General features: G+C 36.3%; 1 pseudogene; it reads right to left on the bottom strand.

Annotated features, from left to right (window-relative positions):
* Nucleotide 1: 1 nt before the first annotated feature.
* Nucleotides 2-20,863, bottom strand: part of LOC149210449 (uncharacterized) — a 56,226-nt pseudogene continuing 35,364 nt past the window's right edge.

Genomic DNA, 20,863 nt, shown 5'->3' with positions numbered 1-20,863 from the left:
TAATAACAGGGAATGTTGGATCCACTGTGTGAGCCATGTGGATTTTCCTCAGCTCTTGTCACTCAATTTTGGAGTCGTGATAGATTATAGCATTCATGCTTGGAACAAACCTATTTATTTCATTCACCCAATTCGAGAGAGTTGAAAGAGGAGAAACTATTAAAAAGGGCCGATGCATGCCCATCCCCTTGAGATGAGCAAGGAGACCAATAGTTTGCACTGTCTTTCCTAGACCCATTTGATCTACCAGAATTCCATTTTTTCCACAGAGAAATCAACCACTTTACACCCTTAATTTGATAGGACTTTAACCTTCCCTCGATCAATAGAGGAACAAGTTCCATCTGTTCTTTCCAGTTCCTCTCCTCCTCTGTTAAATTATCAGAAGCTTGAACTGGGGTGCCTCCTATGCAATTCTTAGTCATAGCATTGATAGCATTTTTTAACTTTTTTTGTCTGATAAAAGTCTGCATTATTAGTCACCATCTTACACTTTCGACCCCTACCACTTTTCTTCATCGCACTTGATTTTGCATTGCCATTATCGCTTGGAATAGATGTGATGTCGTCCATCTTCTCAAGCAGAAACTCTAAATAAAGTTGAGTCTGGCTAAGAATATCGTCCAATTTGTTAAATGACACATGATCCATCTGTGAACTCCCATTGCTCAGTTGCTTTTCCATTTCCTTCTTTTCTCGCTCAACTCATTCTTCTTCTAGGCGTTTCTCCTCCATGGCCATATCCTCTGAAACTTCCAATGCTTCACCATGAACTGATAAATCATTATCCTTTGCGTCAACAACTGGTACTTCACTTCCAGACAATCCCTCATGTTCTAAAACATATATAGGTGAATGCGCATCTCCTTTTAAGACTTGTGGTTGAATCCTTCTGCACTTTTACAATCATTCCTCAATACCAATCCGACAATGGTCCAATCGCTCGATGGAGTGTTAAGATCTTCACCAGGATTCTGATCCTGTGTTCAATCACATGCATATTGCGTGAGTTTGAAAGATATGAAGCCAAGTCCAAGTGAAATTTGCACCCCTCTGACTTGGCACCTGAAATACACCTGCATAAGGCACGCTAAAACGACAAGTTGCCCGAATATGGATGTGCTTCAGGAGACGCGTTGAGAAAATCGAGAGCATATCTTAAGTTAATGTTTGAATTTGTTTTAATGGTTGACTCAATCCCCTTCTTCTTTCAATTTTTTTTAATTTTTTTGTTTTTGTATTTTTTGGATACAAAATAAATGAAAACGTGAAATCAAAATAAATAAAGAGATGAGAATATCCATGGCGGCTACACTGTACCCTTCTTCATATCTTTTTTAGGACAAACTAGATCCCCAGATCTCCTAAGTGTAGGGTTGCAAAAACCCTCCCAGATGGAATTGTTTCAACCAATTTCAGGGCACCTAATAAACACCTACCATCCAACCAATTTTCACGTGTGACAGAAACCTACAATATCCCCCAAAACAACCAATCGAGTGGGCCAAACTTAAGATGCACCAAACTTAAGATGATGCTCTGACGCTTGCACGTGAGGGATAAATCCTTACACCCCTGCTTGTTTTCTGCATAATTTCTTTGTTTTCTGCATAATATTTTTGAGTTTATGCTTTATTTCTTCCTCACTCCCAGAAAGATAGGGACAACGAAGTTGACACAAAGAAAGATAGGGACAACGAAGTTGAGACAAAATGATAGGGACAACGAAGTTGAGACAAAATGAGCTAGAGAGACAATGGAGGAGAGGAAAAAAAACAATTTTGAGATGAAATAGAAGCCAGTCACAAACACGAATAATAGAAAACACAATACTTAGTTTTTTGTGTGTTCCTTTGCCCTTCTAGGTGCAATTGTTAGTTAAATACATTTTTTATTTCTGTAATCCTTAGAGAACTTGTGAAATAAAAAATAAGTGCGTGATTCGGTATTTTAACCATTTCTTTAGTGTTAGAGGTATCTTAAGAATATCTGTGGCCAGATCATTTTTTTAGCTGTAATTTTTATTATATTATGAAGTGAGAATAATTAATTTTTTTTATCACGCAATAAAAATTAAAATTTTGAGTTTGATATATATATAGAAAATGAATCTATAAAAATATTATATTAAATAATAATGAATTTGTATTTTAAATAAAGAATTAAATTATAATTAATTTATAAAAATTTAAAATATAATTTTAAGTTTTAATAAGAAACAATAATTTATTTCTCAGTTATCTATATTTATATTCATTTTATAATTTAAATATTTATAATATAGAATTAAAAAAATATATTTATTTATTTATTCCACAATTAACTTGAAATAATTATTTAATATTATATTTTTGAATTTATTTCACAATTTTAATTTACTAGTTACTAGAAGTTTTTGAAGTGTATTATTTGTAAATGAATGAGTATTTTCAATGTTGATGTTATGACTAAGATTATATTTTTTATTAGTGGAATCTTTTCATGTGAATTAACAAGTTAATATTTTGATTAATTATTTTAAAATTTAATTTCAGGTTTTTAATTTTCTTAGGGATAAATAATAAATATATATAAAAAATAAAGATTTTGAATATATAATTTTATTATAAATATTAATATAATTATTATAATATAAAATTAAAAAAATGGTCAACCATGGTCCAAGGTCATATTGTGATAAAGATTTTCTCAATATGAAAATCAATCATGGTCCAACGTCGCAATATGATAAAGACTTTCTCGATATAAAAATCAATCATGCTAAACCATGATCAACCACGGTCCAATGTCGATTTGTGACAAAGATTGTTTCAAGTCCAATGTCGTAATGTGGAAAAGATTGTCTCGATATGAAAATCAATAATGCTCAACCATGATCAACCATGGTCCAACATCGCTTTGTGACAAAAATTTTCTCATTATGAAAATGAACCATGGTCAACCATGTTTATTTTAGGGTTTATATACCTTGCGTTTATAATATTAATCTCTTGGATTATAATATCTTTGAGTTTTAGAATTAATCCCTTGGATTTACAATCATTGATTTTCATATGAGACGACCATTGTCCAACGTCGCAATGTGACAAAGATTGTCTCGATATGAAAATCAATCATGCTCAACCATGACCAACCAAAGTCCAATGTCACTTTGTAACAAAGATTGTCAATATGACAAAAATTGTCTTGATATGAAAATCAATCATGCTTAACCATGATCAATGACAGTCCAACATCGTTTTGTGACAAAGATTGTCTCAATATGAAAATGAACCATGGTCAACCACGGACAACCATGTTTACTTTAGGGTTTATAATATTTATCTTAGGGTTTATATATCTTGTGTTTATAATATTAATCCCTTGGGTTTATAATATTATTCCCTAAGGTTTATATTACCATTGGGTTTTAGAATTAATCCCTTAGGTTTATTATTCCCTTGGATTTATAAGATAAATCCCTTGAGTTTATTAATATAAGGGTTCATATTCTTATGGTATAATATTATTCGTAGGGTTTATAATATTAATCCGAGGGTTTAATATAAATTCCTTGGGTTTAAAATCATGTTCATCCATGGTCAATGATGCTCCAATGTTGCATTGTGACTAATATCGTCTCAGTATGAAAATAAATGATGGTAAACCATGGTCAACCATAGTCACATTGTGACATAGATTGTCTCTTGGTCCAATGTCACACTGTCACAACCATGGTTATCCATGGTCAAGCATGGTCCAACGTCACATTGTGACAATATTATCTCAATATGGAGATCAAGCATGCTGATTGTCAACCATTAACCAATGTCGCATTGTGACAAAGGTTGTCATGAGAGTCAATCATGGTCAACCATAGTCCAACGTCACATTTTGACAAAGATTGTGTTAATATGAAAATCAATCATGGTCAGCCATGTTTATTTTAGGATTTATAATATTTATCTTAGACTTTCTATAACTTGGGTTTATAAAATTTATCCCTTGGGTTTAATATTATTCCCTTTGGTTCATAATACCTTGGTTTTATTATTCCCTTGGATTTATAATATTTATCTTAGGGTTTATATATCTTGTGTTTATAATATTAATCCCTTGGGTTTCATATTATTTCCTTGGGTTTATGATACCTTGGGGTTTAAGAATTAATATTTTGGGTTTATAATATCAACCCCTTGGGCTTATCAATCTCAGGTTTCATATTCCTAGGGTGTAATATTATTCATTAGGTTTATAATTAATCCTAAGGTTTAATATAAATCCTTTGAGTTTATAATCATGGTCAACCATGCACAACCATGGTCCATGCCACATTGTGACAAAAATTGTCTCAATATGAAAACCAACAATGGTGAAATGTCACACTATGACAAAGATTGTCTCAATATGAAAATAAACCATGGTAATACATGGTCAACCATGTCTATTTTAGGGTTTGATAGTATTTATCTTAGGATTTATAATATTAATCTCACGAGTTTATCCCTTGGGTTTAGTATTACTCCCTTGAATTTATAATCCTTTAAATTTATGATATTAATAATCACTTACATTTATAATATATTTTTTTCAAATCATAGAAATTCATTATATTACTAAATAAACACCTAGTACAAAATTAATATAAATATAAAAATGATTTAATATTCATTATTTATTATTAATATATAATTAAATTATTAGTTATTAATTATTTTTAATAACACTATTAGTGTTTGTATTATTATTTAATTAAAATTTTAATTTTTTAGTATTAATATTTAAATTATTGTTATCGTTATTTAAATTATTTATTATTATTTAATTACTAAATATTTTTAATAACAATATTATTGTTTGTATTATTATTTAATATTAATATTTTAATTATTATTATCATTATTTATTATTTAATTAAATAAACATTTTTAATAATAATATTATTATTTGTATTATGATTTAATTAAATTATTTCATATTATTTAATTATGTAATAATAATATATAAATTATTATTATTATGTTAGATCTTTTGTTTTTGTGATCCATAATGTAATAAGTATGTTTTATTAATCACATCAGTATTATTTAGTCGATGTTTCGAACTAGTGAATGTGGTTCATTTTGAGGACGTTTCGAACCTTTGTCTTAAGGATCAACCACATTAGTTGATTCGCAATGTCGACCAAATAATACTAGCATGATTAATCCGAAAAACATGCTTACTTTATTATTATCATTATTATCATTATTTATTATTATTTAATTATTTACTAAAAATATTAATTAATTATTTCTATCATTTATAATAAATAATAATATTTTTATTGTAATAGTAATTTTTTTAATATTATATATTTATAGTTTGTGTAGTAGATACAAATAAAGCATTCGGTTTGTATCAAGTATTTAATTAATTAAATATAGTTATACTAATTTTTAATTGAAATTAATAATCCACTATGTAAATGAGTTTTCTTGAACTTTAATTTCTTTTATAAATAATCATACCCAAACATATATATATAGATAATCCATCTAAAACATTATGTTATTTTTAATAATATAAAATTCAAAAAAATGACAATCTACGTAAAACGCTTCAAACTATACACTAGCAATTGCTGCAAAAGGTGCAAAGAGTGGCCGATAGGTTTTTTAAATTGGAAAATTTTTATGAAAATTGGAAAAATGGTATGAGTAACACATTTGTAGATATGTATGCCATATGCCATATGTATTGACAAATTTAAATTTTATATAGATATTGTAAGAAATGATATATATATATATATATATATATATATATATATATATATATATATATATATATATATATTCTAAAACTAAAAACACTAATTTGATATACTTCTAACAAAATACTAAAACAAGAGAATAACGGTGGTTGCAAATCACTCTTTAAATTCAATTAAAATGACTGGATTATAAAATCTATAGTCTAAATTATATTATTAATTAATATAATTTTTCTCTAAAAATCATTCAAAATTTATTACAGTGTATTTTAAATTACATATGAATGATAAATGGTGTTAATTTAATTTCATATATAATCCAAATTAAAATACAGAATAATGAAATTTCGTAATGAAGGTTAAGCCTTGGATGAATAAAGGCCATAAAAAGGCTTTTCAAAAGGAAATTTTGTGTACATTTCCTCAAATGAAAACACAAAGATTATCTTAAACTGTGGCATACAAGAAAACGAAAATGCAAATGGCAACAATAGAGTTTGTCAAAAACTGATAATTACCTGGAAAAGTTGAAAACTAATCCCTTGAATAGTTTGCAAAAGGAATATCCAACCAATCCACAAAATTGAACAAGATTGGTAAATTCGTAACAAAATTTTTCCAGTAGTGCTTAGTCTAAAGAGCCCACAAATAGCCCAAAAAATAATGGAAATTTTGGCAATATTATGACAAAGTCCAACAGAAAATAATGGGAATATGGGTTACAGCTGTCAAACTTTAGGGTTTTGGGTTCCCCAAGGGTTCTTGATGGTGTTGAATCCATTTGCACCATTAAAACTCCAACATTCCATTTTTTTTATTAGAATTTTTTCGTCCAGGCAAATTTGCGACGTTGCAAATATTTCATTTCATTGTGATAAAGATTAAAAGCAATGTTTTGATGATGATGAGAAGAGCCAATTAATTTGTGCTCAGTTCTAGTATTTCTAGATTGGAGTGAATAATTTCACATTCAAGTTGGTGTTTCCATGTATGCAAAGCCTAGGATGAAATTACAACATAATAGAATGTGAGGAATTGAAATAGTTTATGCAATCCAAACATTTTGGCACTATATATTAGCTAACCTCTAAGTATTTATGTAAGCCATTAAACTCTTTTATATTTAACTGATAAATTAGTACTACACCAAAGGATCTATAGATAACTACTACTACCAAAATAATTTATTGTAGATTTAAACTATATTTAACTAAAAAAATTTATTTATTAGCAATTTTAATATATCTATTGCTTTAGAAACCATTATAAAGAAACAATGATATAAATGTTTAGGAAAATTAAGAAACTAAAAGGAGCTAAACTAATATGTAGGCATTATTCTTTATGAAATAAAAAATTATCGTGCCCTAGATAAGGCTCTCAACTTCACCATCCCTGATAATTATAAGTGTTGATGTCATAAGTTCTTGTTTCTTGAATTTCAATAGGTGATGAATGCACCACCCTAAACATGCATATAGATCAATCAACTAATTCACTGAAAGACTTGTCTTCTAAGAAATCCTCAGTGCCCATATTCATATTGGTCAACCAATTCACATTCGTTCAATCCAGGATGGGTTGATAAGGTTTGCACGATTAGTCAAAATTACATTTTTAATAATACAAGTCTCATCTTGAGAATTGACAGAATATTTCAAGGTTGCCTTCAAACCAAATAGCTGACGTGTTTTAATTGACAATTCAAAATTCTGGCTACACCTAGATGAAGTGATCACATCGATGCTTGTTTATCCTACAAATTAAGCTTGATAACTTCCAAAGCAAAGCTGAGACATCTAAACAGTTGGCTTCTCTATCATTGGAGAACAAAGAAGGCAAATCCAATGCTTGGTGCTTAGACATCCCCATCAGATTACATGATACCTCAGATTGATTTGGAATAAATTTCTAATGACAAGACAAATGTGGATTTGCCTTGAATCTATAATCATGTATGCATGATTTGAATCCACACTTAGTAGGTAATCTATCTAGTGCATCATGCATGTCTCTTGCGAGTCCACCCACCACTTTTCCAAAGGAGAATGTTACTCTGACTCCTATGTCTTTAACATTTTGTGGCAAGACATTACATAACTGTAACACCATAGCGATCAAAATATTATGCCAGGGAATTTTGCAATAGCTCTAACTAAACTTTGGAGCAATGGTACAAAACTTAAAAAGTCGAAAACACATTATTGCCAACTTGCTCCCAGTCTCTATTGGGATCAAAGACAACCCTGTCAAATCCTTTTGTTCTTGTCTTTCAAATGGTGTATATTGATCATTTTGGGAGATGCGAGCCAACCATCTAAATTGATGCTCTTTGATAAACTTTTTATGTAGCTCCACAAAATTCCATAGGAGAGGAAGTCAAGAACAAGACGTGACTTCAGGAGTGTGCTCGATTTCAACAAGCATATGTTAAGGAAAAGAAGCATATGCATTCATTGGCCTCTAAGAAGTTTTTCTAGCATTGGTGTCAAAAGACTAATTAAGGCCATGAAAATACTTTGAAGCTTTCAATAAATGCTAGCTAAATGACAGTCAATACCCTACAAGATTTATGTAGATAATTGATTCAAAATTTCAAATCTTCATTTCATAGATCCATGGGAAAAATCAAATAAAAGCATTCGAGACAAGCATCACAAGCTACCATTGCCTGCATACTCTTATTATAAGCAAGAAGATAAATTTGGAATGCTAAGCAGCACATATTATTCTCTTACTAAACAAGAATGAGCTTAGCATTTGAGAGAACCCTACAAAGGCTACAAAGACTAATAAATTTCTTCCTTGGTTGGTGGCGCATGCAAGGTATGAAATTTCACCCTATCCTGGTTGTCGTTTTCACTTAGAAAATAGAATCAAGCAATTCAAATTTCTCTTAAAAGGTGAAACTAAGACCAGATGGAACAATGGAATGGAAAAATGTTGGTATTTTGGGTTTTCACAACAACTGCAATGACAAGTCTAGCTTCTACTCATCTGATGGGAAAACCAATCTAGGCTCAGACAGAAGGAAATCTCCTTTTCGAGCCCTTTTCCAAGAACATGTTCCTCGGAAATCAAACATTTAAGAGACATTAGCAGGAAAACAACTTCCAACATTGAATTGATTTTCAAAAAAAGGGCAAACCCATCAATCTATTCATGTTCCTCCCCCTCCTTGAAGAATTGTAGAGTGAACTCTTATATGGAGAGTCCTATTCAAAATTCTTGAAATTGGAGTAAAATTAGAGGACGGCATAGGTAATGAGGGTGTTAGGCTACAAAAACTCTGTTGAATGTTCATATGAGATTTCTGAGCTCTTCTCGCATCAATTCTCTCCTTGTGAGTATTATGGTGTCCTCCTAATGCCTGAGAACTGCACAACTTCCGAGAACAAAATAAGCATGAGTAAATGTGAGCTTCCGAAGAACCCCGCTGCACAGAGGTTGTGCTTTCACCAATTGTTTTCAAGACCTTCCCCTGACCTCTCAAAATAGACTCCACGATTTGTTGTGGGGAAAAATGCCTATGCAGGACGATCCTATCCACCTAAGGTGTGACAGTGCCTTAGCAACAAACAGAGACAACTATTCTAGTATTCTTCCTTTATGAATTAAGAATGAAGAGAGATGGATGGACTCACCGGTGTCTTCCGTTTGTCCCTCGATTCGGTTTCTCTTCTCTTTGGGAGTTCCCAGCTACTTGCCTTCTCGCTCGCCCAGCTTCAAGAGGTTTCTGCAAGATCACAAGAAGAGAACACTACAAAGACATGGATTCATATTCATAAATAGTTCTGGATTAGAAATAAACTAAACATACTAATGCAATCATACATCAAAGATACATCAGCATATAGGAGAAAACAAGATAGCTTTATTGATGAATAACAAGGTTCAGGAAGAGATACAACCCAGAGGGCTCCAATCCAGCATCTCCTTCGCAGCAAATGAAATTCCTATCTTCACCCCCTTCAAAGCATTAAGCACCCAATGATTCAAATCTCAAACTAGCAGCAATTCCTTGCAATCACAATATTCTAGCCTCCAGATCTCATGGAGGAGAGATCCATATATAGATGTTTGGAGAGAGGATGAGTCAGCTTGAGATCTGACTAGTGTCCTCTCCCTCTGTCAGTTCTTGATTCCACATGGAGGTTCTTGCTTTCACTTGGAGACTAAGAGCCTCTTACTCATCAATAGTCGAATTCACTGAGGCAAGTGTAATTGAGGAAGATTCTGGAAGCTTCCAGTGCTTGGACACCTTGCTAAATGACATTTCCATTTGGCATCTCTCGCTCAACGCACCTGGGTAGTGCTTCTACCTGCGTTGCAGTGCAGGTAGCCAGTGTTGGCTTTGCATTTCAACGCAGACAGCTAGTAAAGCTCTTGACATGATCCTGAATTGACTTGTTTTTGAGCAGTTTCTGGTGGAGAACTTCTGTGAATTGCTGTGGTTTGCTAGCCTTGTTCCTCTAGGGGTAGGAACAACATGTTTAGGGACTTTGGATCCCTTAGATTATGGACATTTCATGCTCAATGTTGTAAGGCACAAAAATGTCTATAACAGTTGCCCCCTAAAGTATGAGGCCGTTTATCGGGTGAAATGCTTTGTCAGGGGGATCCGAAGTTCATTCATTGCTGGGAGGAGACCTGTAATACAATACAATACAATACATTATTTTTCATACTGCTTTCATGATCTAGCTGAGGCGGGCATTCCCGTGCTTAGCTTTATAAATTCATTTTTTTGTAGATAGAGCAGACAATCGTGTGATGGTAGACTGATGACTTTGATGAAATCATCATCCTTTTTTGTAGGATGATTATCTACTGCAATGCTGTACATGTCAATGTCTTTATTTCCTGAATATATATCGCAGCCCGGATGGATGAAACTAGATCCGGGGTCTTCAATCTCGTCCGATCTTCACTCGATGTACAAGTCGATCCATGTGAGAATTTTCTGAAGTCGAACACGGAAAGACATCGCTTGATTACCAGTCAATGATGTAAACTGTTAACAAGCGCGAGAGGAATCACCGATAAGGATGATGATCCTCAAGGTACTGCAGTACAATTCACGTGGTGTGAATAAAGGACTTGGCGTCGAACACCACGCAAAATCTTTCGGTCGAAGGTAATTGATGTATACCTGTTGCCGGAAGTGAGAAACTTGCCATTGAGGCATGCAAGCTTCAAAGTACTGAAGGGGTTGTTCCTAGATCAACTTCTTGGATAATGAGCTGATGTCGACAAGAAGTGATCCATCAAAGGAGGGCCTTAATGAATCCCACATCAGTGACACGGAACGGAGCTAATGATTTTGATGGAGGTGAAAACGATCTGTGACATATGATTCAGGGTGGCGGTCATGAAAGGATGAAGGATAATGTACGGTAGTGGATGGGACACGGTTGACTTTTCTGAACGACTTCTCTTGAACATATGGCAACACTGATGCGATGGATTGGTAGCATTACCCCAAATATGGATGGTATGGCGAGACCATGGTGATGTGACCAGTGAATGAAACAACCCAACCCGATTGTGGTACGGAGGAAAAGTGTCATGTTCAAGAGAGACTTGCTACCATCAAAGTTTTCTTGTTTCTCCCAATTTTTCCCCAGTCATTGCTGACCAGTACCTCTTTATTTTTGTCAAGCTTGAGGAGGATAACATATGCTTGTTCTATAACCTGCCCTTCGGGCAAGCCCATCGCTATGTTTTAACGAGCCTAGCGATAGTGAAACTCGTTCTCGTCTAAAGACAAGCTTGGTGCTATTTAATGATTTTAACGAGTCTAACGACAAAGATAACTCGGTCCTTTTCATTTTTAGAGAGTCTAAAAAGGTACATAAAGATAACTCCGAAGTTCCTTTTTCGTCATCTAATCCCTTAAGTCCGAAAAAGTATAAAACAATACAGAAGGGATGAATTTTCGATAGTTTTAACGAGCCGAACTAAACAAGCGCTCGATCTTTTTGTGCAATAATCCCTCAGGTCCAAAAAGATTAAAATCTAGAGGAGGGATAGCTCTTCCGGTCGTTTAACGAGCTGGTAGGCCAAAAACTCGGCAATCTTTCCATATTTTACGAGTCAATTGAAAAGAGCTTAAAGAAGACTCGTCTTTTGAGGAACGAGTGATAAACAAGGCAGCAGCAAATTCTAGGTACGGCTTGGAATGTTCCAATCACGGCAGTGTCACAAGGATGGCTTAGTGAAATCACTCTTCGCAGCTGTTCCTCAAAATGGGTAAACAATCAAATGGAGGTGAATGATCGGCCAATAGAAAAGTGGAGGTGACGGTGCAAACACGACCAAGGCTTTAATGGCTGATAATGTACTTTCGCAGTGGTTATTTACCAGATAGTTCATTTTTTAACGAGCTTAAACACAGGTTGAAACATTTGCTCGATCTTATGTTTATTTTTTTAACGAGCATGAACTATGCGCTAAAACTGCTCGGATCTTACGTCTATTTTTTAACGAGCATGAACTGTGTGCTAAAACTGCTCGATTACCCAGTCATATGATAAGAATGTCTCCTGTAAGATTCCATTTTTTATGGAGCTTGTGCCTTACCAAAGCTATGCCCCGAATCCTTTCTTCATGCAAGTTCGGAAACGGCTAATCCTACGAGTTTAAAGGGTTAGACCTACAGGTTTAAAGGGAGGACCTAAAAATTTAAAAAATAAATAGTCGTTCCTTGCTTGCATTCCAAAAGGTTTGCATGCCCCCAGGCATAAAGTGCGATTTCAAGGTTACCCCTCAATTTGTAGGTAAAACATTTGTTTTACCGGGAAAGGCCTACCTCTTTCAGGTTACCCAAAGATTGTTCTGTTGCAAACAGAACACTTCTTTGGCGATGTCTACCGAGATAAACAAAGGTAAGCGGCGCCGACACGCCAACTCACATAACTTTGACAAAAGAATCTTATTCTAGAACAACCCCTCTTCCAAGACGGACGGGGTACGGACTAGTCATATTCTCCCGCGGAAACCTACTCTATACCCAAAGTTTTCTCTGCCCGAAGCAGACCAGGATGCATGCCCCCTGGGTTCCAGTTACATCTTTCTGAATCACTCGCACTCATCGGGAAGAAGGACTGGGGGTGGAGACATTTCTTGAGTGAATAGACCATTTAGGGTCGGTATATGACTATTTGCGATGCGTGATCCCGGAAATGAAAGTTGGTCTACGAGCTTGACCATTCTTCCTTCGTGTGGAAAACACATTACTCTAAAGAGTGAGGAGACGATGGCTCCCATGCAATATATATAGTCTCGTCCAAGGAGTAGGTTATAATCCAAGGGTCCTTGAACGACCATGACGTTCATTTGAACTGTCTTCTTCCTCAATGTTATGGGCACATTGGGGAGAATCCCTAAAGGTCGACTGGTTCCTTTATCGAAGCCTGATAGATTTCTCATCTCAGGCAAAAGCGCTGGTGAACCAAGCGCTTTCCAAGCAATAGAGGAAAGGATACTCACAGATGCCCCCTCATCAATGATGGTGCCAGCCATAACCATTCTGTATATTTGGACGATAATTCTGAATGGTATGCTTGCTGGCAAACGGGGTCTGCCTAGTTGGTTCCAGTCGAAGGACACAACCAGGTTGCTTGGTGGTGGGACCGAGTAGACGGCCGGATATCGCTCTGACGAACTTCCTTCCTGCGATAAAGGAATGGGAGGGTTGCCCCCTTGTTCGTCGGAGTCTGTGTTGATGAAAAGAATCTGGATGGTGTCATCCTTCTTCTCTTCAGTGATGGAATCATTCGAAGATGAATCCTCTGAAGGCAATACCGGGTCAACTGTCGTTTCAACCTTTTGACTTTCGTCAGGTATGGATTCAGTAGGTTCATTTTCAATGACTGACGCTTCAGCTGACCACTTGAGAGGGCCAGCTGGTTTCTCAACTAACGAAGGACTTGGCACGAGTTTTTTGTATCCAGGAGGAAATCGTAACGGTGAAACCGGACGATCTTCAAAAACTATTTTCGACTCGTCTAAGAAGGGACAACGGTGGATGGCGTGATCACCTTCACACAGTCTGCAGGGAGATTTAGCTCTCCCTCTTTGTCCTGGAACTTCACTTTCGCTAGTTGACGGTATGCATTCAACATGGCTATCAGAGGTTGATGCTACCGGATTGTGCAATCGAGGGGACCAGTCCCTTAGTATCCGGGGAATACAGGGACAATCTCGATGGAAGTGGTCTCCTCTACATATGACACATGGCGATTTAGGCCCGGTCAGTGCTGTGTGTGGATTTTTTCTAGATGACTCATGTTTGCCCCCAGGCGCTTTTGGCTCCTTCTTCTTCTTCTCTTTCTTCTTCTTCTCCTTCTTCTCCTTCAGAACCTGGTTTTTAGCTTTACCAATTCCCTCAAGCGAAGAGGAAGGAGGAGAGGAAGAGTTAGAAGAGGTAGAAGGCTGGTGGGTAACTTTAGACTCATCTAGCTGTCGATTCGACTGTTCAGGAATAGTGGTGTTCTGAACTACATTGGTTGAGAAGAGCCAGACCGGCAGGCCAATTGTCAGTCCTGGAAGCGACAATGTGGCCATATGGGGCGCACCAACATCTCCCCAAGAGGAGAAGGGACTAGGATTTCCACCAAGGGGAACTCCTTGGTTGGTGTGCTCCATTTTCTCAACCGAAAGATCAACGCAGGAAAAGGGGGTGATTTTGTTCCGTTTAAAATAAATTTTAACGACGCTTTAGACACAACTTGCTTTTTCAATTTTAAAGAGTCGAGAAAAAGCTAAAGATGACTCTAGTCTCCTTCGATGTTTTAACGAGCCCGAAGTGACAAATGCTCGGATGGACTTTTTCCGTTATAGAGTCTGAAAAAGGCCAAAAGAAACTGCTCTGGAGTTCTAGGTAGAGGGTGTGCCAAACGTTTCGCAAAACCGTAGAATACTTTTTAAGGTACGGGCGGTCAATCTTCCCGAATGCTGTGTTCAGTGCATTGCGATCAGTAGGGCGGCCAACACGGCTTCCTATGGATAAAGGTTTTATTCCTATAGGGGTCTACCAATATATACGCGACGGTACATGGGAGCATAATCCGTACTGATACTTATCGCTTCACCGTGGAGGAATCACCCAACCACTCAACAGTAAGATACCAGGTTATACGACGCCGGAACACGTCTCTAGCCTAGACCTCTATGTTGTGCGTTATGTTACAAAGCGTTGTTAAGTTCATTCAATTTATTTTAGGTTGATCTTTTTTAGAAGTTTGCCTTTTTGGATCACCACGAGATGTATGGTACAACTCCTAAATGCAGTCTAAAGATGATAAGCAAGCTTTATATATCTTTTCAACAAATGAAAATCCTAGCAACAAAGGGAAAAGAAAGACACCATCTTTTCTCAAAGAGCAATCAGCACACTCTAATGCACTTTTCCTAAATCAAACATGCAAACTATCAAGATGCAAATGCACAATGCAGGTGTTTGTTTTCCGCTTTCTTAGTATTGATGCCTACAAAGAAAGCTTTTTGTACAAATTTGAATTTGGTTTTAAATGACAAATACAAACAAGATTACTTTTTCGAAATCAGAGAGGGTAGAAGAGATTACAACACTTAACGATTTCCGAAATGAATACTTGTTTCGACACTTAAAAGAGACAAACTCAAACCAAAAGCAAAAGTGAATGTATAATCAACTGCAAACAACCAATGAACTCTCTCCTAGGATCACAATCGACAAATCTGAATCAAGGGCTACAGGATGACTATTTCGCTCTTGCAAAGGAAAACTGTAAATGACGCCACAAACACATAAAAACACTCACAGTATTTTTGTACAAAAGGAGGCGGAATTTAAGCAAAGAAAAGGAGTTATCAGACTGGTACCTATGCTAGTTACATGCTGCAAAAATCGGAGATCAAAACAAGGCAAAACAGATCAGAGAACCCCAGCTGCACAAGGTCTAACTGGATCAACGCACCCTCAACACAGGGGTTTTGACATTCAGCGCAGGTATCCCTCACGGGAACTGTGTTGAAATGCAGAATCCCTTCACAGGGTCTGCGCTGAAGGAGAAACGAGAGTTTCTCACTGGGTTCTGGGTCACAGATTGCTGATTAATCTATTGTTTCAGGCCAAATAAAAGCAATAAGCAAGGTGCAGTCAAAGGGATGCTTTGAGGGAGTACTAAGATCTATCACAAAGGATCATCAAATCATTTGTGAGTCCATTGTTCAGATCATAGACAAATCCAGTGATTGGATCAAAGCAGCAACTGTCTACTTTGCATCTGAGAATAGCAGATGCAGTTCGATTGTTGCTGTTGAGTCTATGAAACAAACAATGATAGAGACACAAATAAAATGACTAAATAGATCTCCCCAGTGGAGTCGCCAATTTGTTGTGGGGAAAAATGCCTATGCAGGATGATCCTATCCACCTAAGGTGTGACAGTGCCTTAGCAACAAACAGAGACAGCTATTCTAGTATTCTTCCTTTATGAATTAAGAATGAAGAGAGATGGATGGACTCACCAATGTCTTCCGTTTGTCCCTCGATCCGGTTTCTCTTCTCTTTGGGAGTTCCCAGCTACTTGCCTTCTCGCTCGCCCAGCTTCAAGAGGTTTCTGCAAGATCACAAGAAGAGAACACTACAAAGACATGGATTCATATTCATAAATAGTTCTAGATTAGAAATAAACTAAACATACTAATGCAATCATACATCAAAGATACATCAACATATAGGAGAAAACAAGATAGCTTTATTGATGAATAACAAGGTTCAGGAAGAGATACAACCCAGAGGGCTCCAATCCAGCATCTCCTTCCCAGCAAATGAAATTCCTATCTTCACCCCCTTCAAAGCATTAAGCACCCAATGATTCAAATCTCAAACTAGCAGCAATTCTTTGCAATCACAAAATTCCAGCCTCTAGATCTCATGGAGGAGAGATCCATATATAGATGTTTGGAGAGAGGATGAGTCAGCTTGAGATCTGACTAGTGTCCTCTCCCTCTGTCAGTTCTTGATTCCACTTGGAGGTTCTTGCTTCCACTTGGAGACTAAGAGCCTCTTACTCATCAATAGTCGAATTCACTGAGGCAAGTGTCATTGAGGAAGATTCTGGAAGCTTCCAGTGCTTGGACACCTTGCTAAATGACATTGCCATTTGGCATCTCTCGCTCAACGCACCTGGGTAGTGCTTCTACCTGCGTTGCAGTGCAGGTAGCCAGTGTTGGCTTTGCATTTCAGCGCAGACAGCTAGTAGAGCTCTTGACATGATCCTGAATTGACTTGTTTTTGAGCAGTTTCTGGTGGAGAACTTCTGTGAATTGCTGTGGTTTGTTAGCCTTGTTCCTCTAGGGGTAGGAACAACATGTTTAGGGACTTTGGATCCCTTAGATTATGGACATTTCATGCTCAATGCTGTAAGGCACAAAAATGTCTATAACTCGATTGCCAAACAAAATTTTTTCTTGCACTCTAAAACTATTGCCATGCAAACAAAATAGGAAATCCCTCTCCAAGTATTTTTATTTATGCTAAACCCCTAGACCTAGGGATGCCATTTGTAATATTGCTCTAATAATATATGTAATGTTGTTCTTGTTTACAAAATAGCATAGAGGTATAGAAGAATAGACCTTTGTGAAAATAAATCAAATCCATTTTCAAATTTAAATAAAAATGTAGGGTTATCTACCGTGATATTGCAAGTCTTTTGAGATAGAGAAGCCCCACAGCAATTGCACAAGATGGATATGGGCAAGCCACACGGTCATGCTTGAATAACAGAGATGAACTAAACTATCTAATGAACCATAGATTCTTCTACGTTCTGTTCAAATTTCGGGACAAAATACTGAGGGCACTCAAGCTTTACTGCTAGAAAAGTAGGAATTGACAGAAAGATGGAACTGTTAGAAAATCTGGAACTGCCAGAGAAGCCGAAAAAGCTGGAACTGCCGAAAAAGCTAGAACTACGTGAAAAGCTGGAAAAGCCGAAACTGCTGGAAAAGATAGAACTGCTGGAACTGTTGGAGCATCTGTCTCCGAAGGAGGGCATCATGCAAGGGATAGCTAACTACATTGGGACAGTTGTATGGTACTTAGCAGCAAATACACAAAGCATGCAATGTTACAACTAGCATGCAAGGGACAGCTAGCATGCAACAACAAGCATGCTAAGGACAACAAGCAAGCTAGGGACACGTTGAAGCCCCAAAAATCGGGTCGACAACAAGGGGGATACCCGCCGGTCTGGACCTTGGTTGGTAGCTCCTTATCCGTTTGGTATAGCGGGTCCGACTGGGGATAATGGGACCAGTTTCCCAATCTAAGGGTGTGTGTGTGTGCAGAGTTGGATGATGTTGATCTAAGAGTTTTAATCTAAGGTACTTTAATCTAATTCTATGCTATTGTAATCTAATGAAAACAACACATATAATCTATGCTAACCCGGGATGTATTTCTTCTATTATGCGATCTAAATAGATTTCAAATAATAACTGGTAATAAATATCATTCAGCTATCATAAGAATGGAAATCAGTTAAGATGAACCACTTTGCATAAAAAGTTAGGCAAAACAGTTGTGAACAACATATCGCATAATAAGTTATTCATATATCAAACATAAATAAATGGCTCCATCGTACAAAAGTGCCAAATGGTAACTCAAAAATTCATGCATAATATATAAACAACTAAAAACTATATATCACTTTAAGAATATAAGTAGAAATGGTCAAGAGATAAAAGTACCATTTATGACTGGTCCTACTCATAAGCTTCAAGCAACAATGATTTATCTCTCCTTGTTCTAATATCTACCAAGAGTACAGAAGTGCAACATCAGTAGCAGATATCAAATGCAAACATTAATAAACCTTGATCCATTCATTCATCAAAACCTCCTCTGAGGGTGCAAAAGTGCATGTTCTGAGGACAAGCTTTTGACAAATTTCTAGACCCTTCCCTAAATGCATGAGAAGGGTTTAAATACTGCTAACTAAATAACTTAATTACATAAATTTAGGATACGGTTTAAATGACCGCCCTTTATCTATGAAAACTTATTTCTAAAAATTGAATCTAATTCCTAACTATTTCTGCATTTGCTCCTTAATGTTGCGAGCATGCAACATTCGCTTGGGAAGAGTCAGCTGGTTGTTTTCTGCTTTTTCTTGAGTTACGCAAATAGAAATGGTAAGCGCTGGCACCACTTTTTAGTAAACTAGAAGATGTTTTTGGGAATCATCCTCTGGCTGGGTGAATTTACTGCATATATACTTGGTAACAACCCAAATTTCTCTCAAATTGCTTCTGCTTTTGCTATCTCGGTTCCCGGACTTGTGGATGACTAAGCAAGTTAGGGACTTTGCTTTCTGAACAATTTTCTTAGCGATGCGCGATTAGCGCTAGGCGCTAATCGCACATCGAAAACTGCCTCCGTTCTTTGATCCGGGCCTTTCTGGTGCGTTTTCTGCCTTTAGCGCTTTTTCCTTTGCTGGGCATAAGCTTCAAAATTTTGTAAACATGCTGCTTTTGTGAGCTTTTGACCTTGAGTGTCAAATCGCCTATTGATATCAACATCTGTTCAGTAATACTCTGAAATCTGCGTTTCTGTTGCATGCGGTATCCATTTATTAGGACATCTCTTCTCTATTCTCCGAGCATTGACGCTTTTCCTTTTTCCTTAGATGTTTCCTACACATTGCTTCATGTTGTTTCCTATTTTTTATTCCTGCAGTTCACACAAAGGAAAAGAGTAATGATAATAAATTTTGACACGAAATCTCTAAGCTCTACGAATGTATAAAATCATGACACCCGTAGTGAACTGACTCTTCGAAAAACACAAAGTTGTCCTTCATGAATACTTTGGCGTACATTCATTAATTTTCTTTAAGGCCCGCGCCCAATTTTTGGTTTAGGGACAACTTTTCTTGAATTCTGAGCCGAGGAAAATTTGCGATGGGTGATTTCTACGACTCGCATCACAGCATCGCTGATCGCATTATCAAGATGTGTCATCGCAGAGTTTCCTGATCAGTTTAGCGCAGAATCGCGTTATCGCGTTGTCGCAAGATCGCAACATCGCGTTTATCGCAAGATCGCAGATCGTTGCAATTTGTTAAGTTATTGTGTGTTGTTCATGCGATGTTGCGATATGCGATGTCGCATATCGGCCATCGGAGATTTCTTAAGATCTTTCATTTATGGGCGCTTCTTAGTGTATGCGATGCGATGAATTTTGCGTCGCTCCTTCGAAATTTTTTTTTATTGTGCTCATAAAGAAATGTTTTACTCTTTTCCGTGCGGTGTATTTTTAAGGAGTATAATACAAAACTTTTTTATAAATTTTTTTGAATTTTTTACTAAGGGTCCCCACTAGTTTAGTGTTATTGCTAATACTAAAGAAGGAGGGGGGTTGTTGTGGCCACAACAATGGCGATTCACTTGGAAGAACCAGTTATCTCTGCTTTTCTATTGAATTTTTTTTTTTTTTTTTTTAACTTCCAAAACAGAAAAATTTTCATAAATCTAAACTTTGTTATGGACAGATAGAGTACATTATGCCTTATTCTATCAATGATATTTTGTTTCAACCTCTTTCTATTCTAATTGTTTGCTTCCTCAGGCTTGTCCTTGTATTTATATCAGCCATTACTTGGTCTTGTAAAGATAAAATAAAGTCTTCTTTGTGTGCTAGCTTTAAAATATGCTCGTTTGTCATAGGTAGAGCCTCTGCTGCCAGCAGGCGTCCATAGCCTCGATAGGGTTACCTGTTACCTAGCAATGATCCTTTATCTTGCTTAAGGTTATCTAAAACCTTCAAAGAAAAATCCACATTGACACTTTTTCCTTTTTTATTCTTAAAGAACAATGTCTTGGTTTGGTAGCCAAATTATGACACAGTCATTCACTTGATTTACACTTTTGCTGAACAAGCTGGCTCGTGATGAGACCCCTTGTCTTTTGATTTCAACAATCTTGAGTCATTGCCCTATTTTGATGGACAGTGTTTGGCAAAGTCAGCAAAGTTATAATATCTGTGATCATGATAAGCCAGCTCGTGATGAGACCTCTTATTCTTTGAGATATAGTGTTTCTTGGATTGTCCCTCTGAATGCTGCGATTTTC

Source organism: Pinus tabuliformis, chromosome 1_2 (genome assembly GCF_031772625.1).
Source record: "Pinus tabuliformis cultivar Carrire ecotype Pingquan chromosome 1_2, CPIR1, whole genome shotgun sequence".
NCBI lineage: Eukaryota > Viridiplantae > Streptophyta > Pinopsida > Pinales > Pinaceae > Pinus > Pinus tabuliformis.
This window is presented reverse-complemented; position numbering and strand designations above follow the sequence as displayed.